General features: G+C 51.1%; 3 non-coding genes across 3 annotated transcripts in view; all 3 read left to right on the top strand.

Moving 5' to 3' along the window:
• The first annotated feature begins 5,222 nt into the window (after positions 1-5,222).
• Positions 5,223-7,115, top strand: LOC126317609 (small subunit ribosomal RNA). The gene has a single exon (XR_007556760.1). It is a non-coding gene; the product is annotated as a small subunit ribosomal RNA (ribosomal RNA).
• Positions 7,116-7,477: 362 nt separating this feature from the next.
• LOC126317599 (5.8S ribosomal RNA) lies at positions 7,478-7,632 on the top strand. The gene has a single exon (XR_007556751.1). It is a non-coding gene; the product is annotated as a 5.8S ribosomal RNA (ribosomal RNA).
• Positions 7,633-7,820: 188 nt separating this feature from the next.
• The window catches only part of LOC126317616 (large subunit ribosomal RNA), a 4,222-nt gene continuing 3,848 nt past the window's right edge, over positions 7,821-8,194 (top strand). Inside the window, exon 1 of the ribosomal RNA XR_007556765.1 lies at positions 7,821-8,194. This exon is cut by the window's right edge and continues 3,848 nt beyond it. This is a non-coding gene — a ribosomal RNA (large subunit ribosomal RNA).

The raw sequence follows: 8,194 nt of genomic DNA, 5'->3' as shown, positions 1-8,194 counted from the left end.
ACACTAGATCGCGTGTTATAAAAGCACAATACCCCACTCCTCCGACAACTACCATTGCTCAGATAAATCAACACCACCAACACACATCCTACACAGAGGGGCACCAAATATCATCCCCCGCCCTCGTGTTATACCACATGAAAAATTGCAGAAGTGAGAGACACACATCCGCCAGCCTCTTGCTACAAGCATCGAACCGACGTGACGTATCTGACGGTGACTCAGGCATCCGTGTACTGCCACCACTATCCACCCCCCCCCCCTCTCTCTCTGCCCCCTTCCCACACAATACCAAATTTAACCAACTTTATCGCTTAACCTAACTGTGGCTGTACCAGTTTATCGCTTAACCTAACTGTGGCTGTACCAGTTTATCGCTTAACCTAACTGTGGCTGTACCAGTTTATCGCTTAACCTAACTGTGGCTGTACCAGTTTATCGCTTAACCTAACTGTGGCTGTACCAGTTTATCGCTTAACCTAACTGTGGCTGTACCAGTTTATCGCTTAACCTAACTGTGGCTGTACCAGTTTATCGCTTAACCTAACTGTGGCTGTACCAGTTTATCGCTTAACCTAACTGTGGCTGTACCAGTTTATCGCTTAACCTAACTGTGGCTGTACCAGTTTATCGCTTAACCTAACTGTGGCTGTACCAGTTTATCGCTTAACCTAACTGTGGCTGTACCAGTTTATCGCTTAACCTAACTGTGGCTGTACCAGTTTATCGCTTAACCTAACTGTGGCTGTACCAGTTTATCGCTTAACCTAACTGTGGCTGTACCAGTTTATCGCTTAACCTAACTGTGGCTGTACCAGTTTATCGCTTAACCTAACTGTGGCTGTACCAGTTTATCGCTTAACCTAACTGTGGCTGTACCAGTTTATCGCTTAACCTAACTGTGGCTGTACCAGTTTATCGCTTAACCTAACTGTGGCTGTACCAGATTATCGCTTAACCTAACTGTGGCTGTACCAGATTATCGCTTAACCTAACTGTGGCTGTACCAGATTATCGCTTAACCTAACTGTGGCTGTACCAGATTATCGCTTAACCTAACTGTGGCTGTACCAGATTATCGCTTAACCTAACTCAATTTGTCCCTTAACCTAACTCAATTTGTCCCTTAACCTAACTCAATTTGTCCCTTAACCTAACTCAATTTGTCCCTTAACCTAACTCAATTTGTCCCTTAACCTAACTCAATTTGTCCCTTAACCTAACTCAATTTGTCCCTTAACCTAACTCAATTTGTCCCTTAACCTAACTCAATTTGTCCCTTAACCTAACTCAATTTGTCCCTTAACCTAACTCAATTTGTCCCTTAACCTAACTCAATTTGTCCCTTAACCTAACTCAAGTTGTCCCTTAACCTAACTCAAGTTGTCCCTTAACCTAACTCAAGTTGTCCCTTAACCTAACTCAAGTTGTCCCTTAACCTAACTCAAGTTGTCCCTTAACCTAACTCAAGTTGTCCCTTAACCTAACTCAAGTTGTCCCTTAACCTAACTCAAGTTGTCCCTTAACCTAACTCAAGTTGTCCCTTAACCTAACTCAAGTTGTCCCTTAACCTAACTCAAGTTGTCCCTTAACCTAACTCAAGTTGTCCCTTAACCTAACTCAAGTTGTCCCTTAACCTAACTCAAGTTGTCCCTTAACCTAACTCAAGTTGTCCCTTAACCTAACTCAAGTTGTCCCTTAACCTAACTCAAGTTGTCCCTTAACCTAACTCAAGTTGTCCCTTAACCTAACTCAAGTTGTCCCTTAACCTAACTCAATTTGTCCCTTAACCTAACCCACGTTGTCCCTTAACCTAACTCAAGTTGTCCCTTAACCTAACTCAAGTTGTCCCTTAACCTAACTCAAGTTGTCCCTTAACCTAACTCAAGTTGTCCCTTAACCTAACTCAAGTTGTCCCTTAACCTAACTCAAGTTGTCCCTTAACCTAACTCAAGTTGTCCCTTAACCTAACTCAAGTTGTCCCTTAACCTAACTCAAGTTGTCCCTTAACCTAACTCAAGTTGTCCCTTAACCTAACTCAAGTTGTCCCTTAACCTAACTCAATTTGTCCCTTAACCTAACTCAAGTTGTCCCTTAACCTAACTCAAGTTGTCCCTTAACCTAACTCAATTTGTCCCTTAACCTAACTCAATTTGTCCCTTAACCTAACTCAAGTTGTCCCTTAACCTAACTCAAGTTGTCCCTTAACCTAACTCAAGTTGTCCCCTTAACCTAACTCAAGTTGTCCCTTAACCTAACTCAAGTTGTCCCTTAACCTAACTCAAGTTGTCCCTTAACCTAACTCAAGTTGTCCCTTAACCTAACTCAAGTTGTCCCTTAACCTAACTCAAGTTGTCCCTTAACCTAACTCAAGTTGTCCCTTAACCTAACTCAAGTTGTCCCTTAACCTAACTCAAGTTGTCCCTTAACCTAACTCAAGTTGTCCCTTAACCTAACTCAAGTTGTCCCTTAACCTAACTCAAGTTGTCCCTTAACCTAACTCAAGTTGTCCCTTAACCTAACTCAAGTTGTCCCTTAACCTAACTCAATTTGTCCCTTAACCTAACTCAATTTGTCCCTTAACCTAACTCAATTTGTCCCTTAACCTAACTCAAGTTGTCCCTTAACCTAACTCAATTTGTCCCTTAACCTAACTCAATTTGTCCCTTAACCTAACTCAATTTGTCCCTTAACCTAACTCAAGTTGTCCCTTAACCTAACTCAAGTTGTCCCTTAACCTAACCCACGTTGTCCCTTAACCTAACCCGACGTTGTCCCTTAACCTAACCGACGTTGTCCCTTAACCTAACCGACGTTGTCCCTTAACCTAACCGACGTTGTCCCTTAACCTAACCGACGTTGTCCCTTAACCTAACCGACGTTGTCCCTTAACCTAACCGACGTTGTCCCTTAACCTAACCGACGTTGTCCCTTAACCTAACCCACGTTGTCCCTTAACCTAACCCACGTTGTCCCTTAACCTAACCCACGTTGTCCCTTAACCTAACCCACGTTGTCCCTTAACCTAACCCACGTTGTCCCTTAACCTAACCCACGTTGTCCCTTAACCTAACCCACGTTGTCCCTTAACCTAACCCACGTTGTCCCTTAACCTAACCCACGTTGTCCCTTAACCTAACCCACGTTGTCCCTTAACCTAACCCACGTTGTCCCTTAACCTAACCCACGTTGTCCCTTAACCTAACCCACGTTGTCCCTTAACCTAACCCACGTTGTCCCTTAACCTAACCCACGTTGTCCCTTAACCTAACCCACGTTGTCCCTTAACCTAACCCACGTTGTCCCTTAACCTAACCCACGTTGTCCCTTAACCTAACCCACGTTGTCCCTTAACCTAACCCACGTTGTCCCTTAACCTAACCCACGTTGTCCCTTTGCCTAACATAGTTCACTGCTCGGAATCTCTGGTGTCGTTGTTATCCTCATGTAGATGTCTTGCGAGTGTTGCTTACTTTCCACATATTCCTGCTATCCACTGTCAATTGTACTGCAATAGGACTATATCGCCGACCCCCCCCCTCCCCCCCCTCTGTCCCCCTCTGTCCCCCTCTTTGTGTCTCTGTCCTCTCAAGCTGGTCGGTCTGGCGTTTGAGTGTTAAATGAGCCTCGCAGCTGTTCAGTTGCATTCAGATGTCGACGCCCTCAGTGTACGTCGTGGTATGGTCTGTGTCCATTGTCCGCTGATGTCGTACGCGTAACCCACACGCTGTACCGATCATCGGTCGTTACGTACAGAGTGAAGTAGTGTGATACGTGTGACCGTACGCTGGCTGTGCCCAACGGTGTCGAATCTCAATTTCCATATGTTGTGCTTGATGCTACTTGTCTCGTCTCCCAATAACAGCTAGGTTGCACTGTGGTACGCCGTAGAGGCGTGTGGGAGGAACGTACGAACGCATTGTATGTCACCCTGGGTCGCTGGGGGTGGTGGTGCGGTGAGTCAGGTCAGGTCAGGTCAGCGTGAGCCGTCTGATGTAGTGACGCGTGTATTCCGACTTTGTCGTATTGCCTCACACAAAGTGCTACCCTGGTGGACCGCGTTCCATATCTGGGACATGCCGCAGATGCCGGTTGACAGTGGATCGCGGAAGGTACATCGCATACGTGCGCGGGCCACCTTCCACGTGTTCTCTTCTGCACATGTCGCAGTGTGTATGTGGTCTGATGTAGCGTGTCGTGACACATGACATCCTGGCATGCAAGAATTGTTGAATTCGCAAATGTAGGTGGACATCTACGTTTACTGCCCAAGATACGCAAATGAACTGGAAATCCGTTGTTGAGCGGTTGTTCACGCTGGAGGTGAATCTGTGATGGCGACGATCGGTACAGCTATTAACCGGTTGTTTCAGCGGTACCCGCCACATCCACACGCGTGACTAGGCCCATGTGGGTATGAAGCGATACGCGGCGGTGGCTTGGTGGGACTGTTCCCGGCCGGTGAAGGGGGGCCGCCCGGCGTGTTGGCCGCGCGCTGCGTGGGCGCACGCGCAACAGGCGGCTGGTGGGGGGCGCCGAGTGGCAGGAGCGCCAGCCGACGGGCCCGGCAGGCGGCGCAGCTACGCTGCGGCGCACCCTGCACGCGGCGCCTGGCGGCCAAAGTTGGTTCAGCCGAGCCCGGTGCGAAGCGCGGTGGACATCTGCAGTGTGCTGGTCTGATTGAGGACTGTGTGCGTTGAGGATGCGCCGCCGCCTGGCACTCGGCGCCGCGACGCCGTCTGCTGCTCGGTCGCCCCAGCGGTTCTCGCAGGTGGTTTGTATCGCAGTTGTGCGGACGTGTTGGCGCGTGCGCTGTGCTGGGAGAGTTCGCTTCTGCACCCAAGTGGGGCTTTGCCCTTGTGTGGCGCTGGCGTTGGAGCTGCCGGTCACCATAGGTGGCGCGTGTTGTCTCCCGCCGGCAATGCCACGACAGCACGCTCCCGGGCCTCTGTCGGCAGCGGCAAGCTCAGTTGGGAGCAAGGGTGTTCGCACTAAAACCGTCTACTCGCCTAACTCCGGGCGATTGCGCCTCTCTCGAAACCGACCAAGTACCTAGGACGGCGCTGCGCGCCGCCGGGACCTGAGAGGGTTTCGAGGTGTATCGTGCAGGGGAGCTCGGCCTCCTCCTGTTTGCAGAATAATTGAGCGGACGCTTGCGTGTTCGCGCGGGCCCCCGGGACACACTCCCGGGCGGCCGGCTGCTCAGCTCTAGTTGACGCAGCTCCCTGGTTGATCCTGCCAGTAGTCATATGCTTGTCTCAAAGATTAAGCCATGCATGTCTCAGTACAAGCCGCATTAAGGTGAAACCGCGAATGGCTCATTAAATCAGTTATGGTTCCTTAGATCGTACCCACGTTACTTGGATAACTGTGGTAATTCTAGAGCTAATACATGCAAACAGAGTCCCGACCAGAGATGGAAGGGACGCTTTTATTAGATCAAAACCAATCGGATTGGCTTGTCTGGTCCGTTTGCCTTGGTGACTCTGAATAACTTTGGGCTGATCGCACGGTCCTCGTACCGGCGACGCATCTTTCAAATGTCTGCCTTATCAACTGTCGATGGTAGGTTCTGCGCCTACCATGGTTGTAACGGGTAACGGGGAATCAGGGTTCGATTCCGGAGAGGGAGCCTGAGAAACGGCTACCACATCCAAGGAAGGCAGCAGGCGCGCAAATTACCCACTCCCGGCACGGGGAGGTAGTGACGAAAAATAACGATACGGGACTCATCCGAGGCCCCGTAATCGGAATGAGTACACTTTAAATCCTTTAACGAGTATCTATTGGAGGGCAAGTCTGGTGCCAGCAGCCGCGGTAATTCCAGCTCCAATAGCGTATATTAAAGTTGTTGCGGTTAAAAAGCTCGTAGTTGGATTTGTGTCCCACGCTGTTGGTTCACCGCCCGTCGGTGTTTAACTGGCATGTATCGTGGGACGTCCTGCCGGTGGGGCGAGCCGAAGGGGTGCTTTCGCGTCCCGAGGCGGACCCCGTTTAAATCCTACCAGGGTGCTCTTTGTTGAGTGTCTCGGTGGGCCGGCACGTTTACTTTGAACAAATTAGAGTGCTTAAAGCAGGCAAGCCCGCCTGAATACTGTGTGCATGGAATAATGGAATAGGACCTCGGTTCTATTTTGTTGGTTTTCGGAACCCGAGGTAATGATTAATAGGGACAGGCGGGGGCATTCGTATTGCGACGTTAGAGGTGAAATTCTTGGATCGTCGCAAGACGAACAGAAGCGAAAGCATTTGCCAAGTATGTTTTCATTAATCAAGAACGAAAGTTAGAGGTTCGAAGGCGATCAGATACCGCCCTAGTTCTAACCATAAACGATGCCAGCCAGCGATCCGCCGCAGTTCCTCCGATGACTCGGCGGGCAGCCTCCGGGAAACCAAAGCTTTTGGGTTCCGGGGGAAGTATGGTTGCAAAGCTGAAACTTAAAGGAATTGACGGAAGGGCACCACCAGGAGTGGAGCCTGCGGCTTAATTTGACTCAACACGGGAAACCTCACCAGGCCCGGACACCGGAAGGATTGACAGATTGATAGCTCTTTCTTGATTCGGTGGGTGGTGGTGCATGGCCGTTCTTAGTTGGTGGAGCGATTTGTCTGGTTAATTCCGATAACGAACGAGACTCTAGCCTGCTAACTAGTCGCGTGACATCCTTCGTGCTGTCAGCGATTACTTTTCTTCTTAGAGGGACAGGCGGCTTCTAGCCGCACGAGATTGAGCAATAACAGGTCTGTGATGCCCTTAGATGTTCTGGGCCGCACGCGCGCTACACTGAAGGAATCAGCGTGTCTTCCTAGGCCGAAAGGTCGGGGTAACCCGCTGAACCTCCTTCGTGCTAGGGATTGGGGCTTGCAATTGTTCCCCATGAACGAGGAATTCCCAGTAAGCGCGAGTCATAAGCTCGCGTTGATTACGTCCCTGCCCTTTGTACACACCGCCCGTCGCTACTACCGATTGAATGATTTAGTGAGGTCTTCGGACTGGTACGCGGCATCGACTCTGTCGTTGCCGATGCTACCGGAAAGATGACCAAACTTGATCATTTAGAGGAAGTAAAAGTCGTAACAAGGTTTCCGTAGGTGAACCTGCGGAAGGATCATTACCGACTAGACTGCATGTCTTTCGATGTGCGTGTCGTGTCGCGCAACACGCTACCTGTACGGCAGTGGCCGTGCGCCGCGTGCGGAACCACGCGTGCCTCTCAAAACTAGCGGAAGTGTTGTTGTTGTGTGGTACGAGCGCTGAAGCTCTGGAGCGGCTGGCCTGCGGTACCTGGCGCCTGGCGCCGGTTTTGAATGACGTTCGCCCGAGTGCCTGTCCGCTCCGGTGTGGAGCCGTACGACGCCCATCGGCTGTGAGGCCGTTGGACACAAAAAAAATAGTGGAACAGGGGCCGTCAGACGCCTCAGTCCCGCAAATGCTACTGTCTTGAAAGAGACAGTGGGAGACTGAAAAGGAAAAGATCACCCAGGACGGTGGATCACTCGGCTCGTGGGTCGATGAAGAACGCAGCAAATTGCGCGTCGACATGTGAACTGCAGGACACATGAACATCGACGTTTCGAACGCACATTGCGGTCCATGGATTCCGTTCCCGGGCCACGTCTGGCTGAGGGTCGGCTACGTATACTGAAGCGCGCGGCGTTTGTCCCGCTTCGGAGACGTGGGAGTGTCGTGGTCGCCTGTGTGGCCGGCCGCGTCTCCTTAAACGTGCGATGCGCGCCCGTCGCCTGGCGGTTCGCATACCGGTACTTTCTCGGTAGCGTGCACAGCCGGCTGGCGGTGTGGCGTGCGACACCTCGTACAACGACCTCAGAGCAGGCGAGACTACCCGCTGAATTTAAGCATATTACTAAGCGGAGGAAAAGAAACTAACAAGGATTCCCCCAGTAGCGGCGAGCGAACAGGGAAGAGTCCAGCACCGAACCCCGCAGGCTGCCGCCTGTCGTGGCATGTGGTGTTTGGGAGGGTCCACTACCCCGACGCCTCGCGCCGAGCCCAAGTCCAACTTGAATGAGGCCACGGCCCGTAGAGGGTGCCAGGCCCGTAGCGGCCGGTGCGAGCGTCGGCGGGACCTCTCCTTCGAGTCGGGTTGCTTGAGAGTGCAGCTCCAAGTGGGTGGTAAACTCCATCTGAGACTAAATATGACCACGAGACCGATAGCGAACAAGTACCGTGAGG

This window comes from Schistocerca gregaria, unplaced genomic scaffold (assembly GCF_023897955.1).
Source record: "Schistocerca gregaria isolate iqSchGreg1 unplaced genomic scaffold, iqSchGreg1.2 ptg000638l, whole genome shotgun sequence".
NCBI classification, from domain to species: Eukaryota; Metazoa; Arthropoda; class Insecta; order Orthoptera; family Acrididae; genus Schistocerca; species Schistocerca gregaria.
The sequence above is the reverse complement of the archived record's forward strand: the minus strand, read 5'-3'. Positions and strand labels throughout refer to the sequence as shown.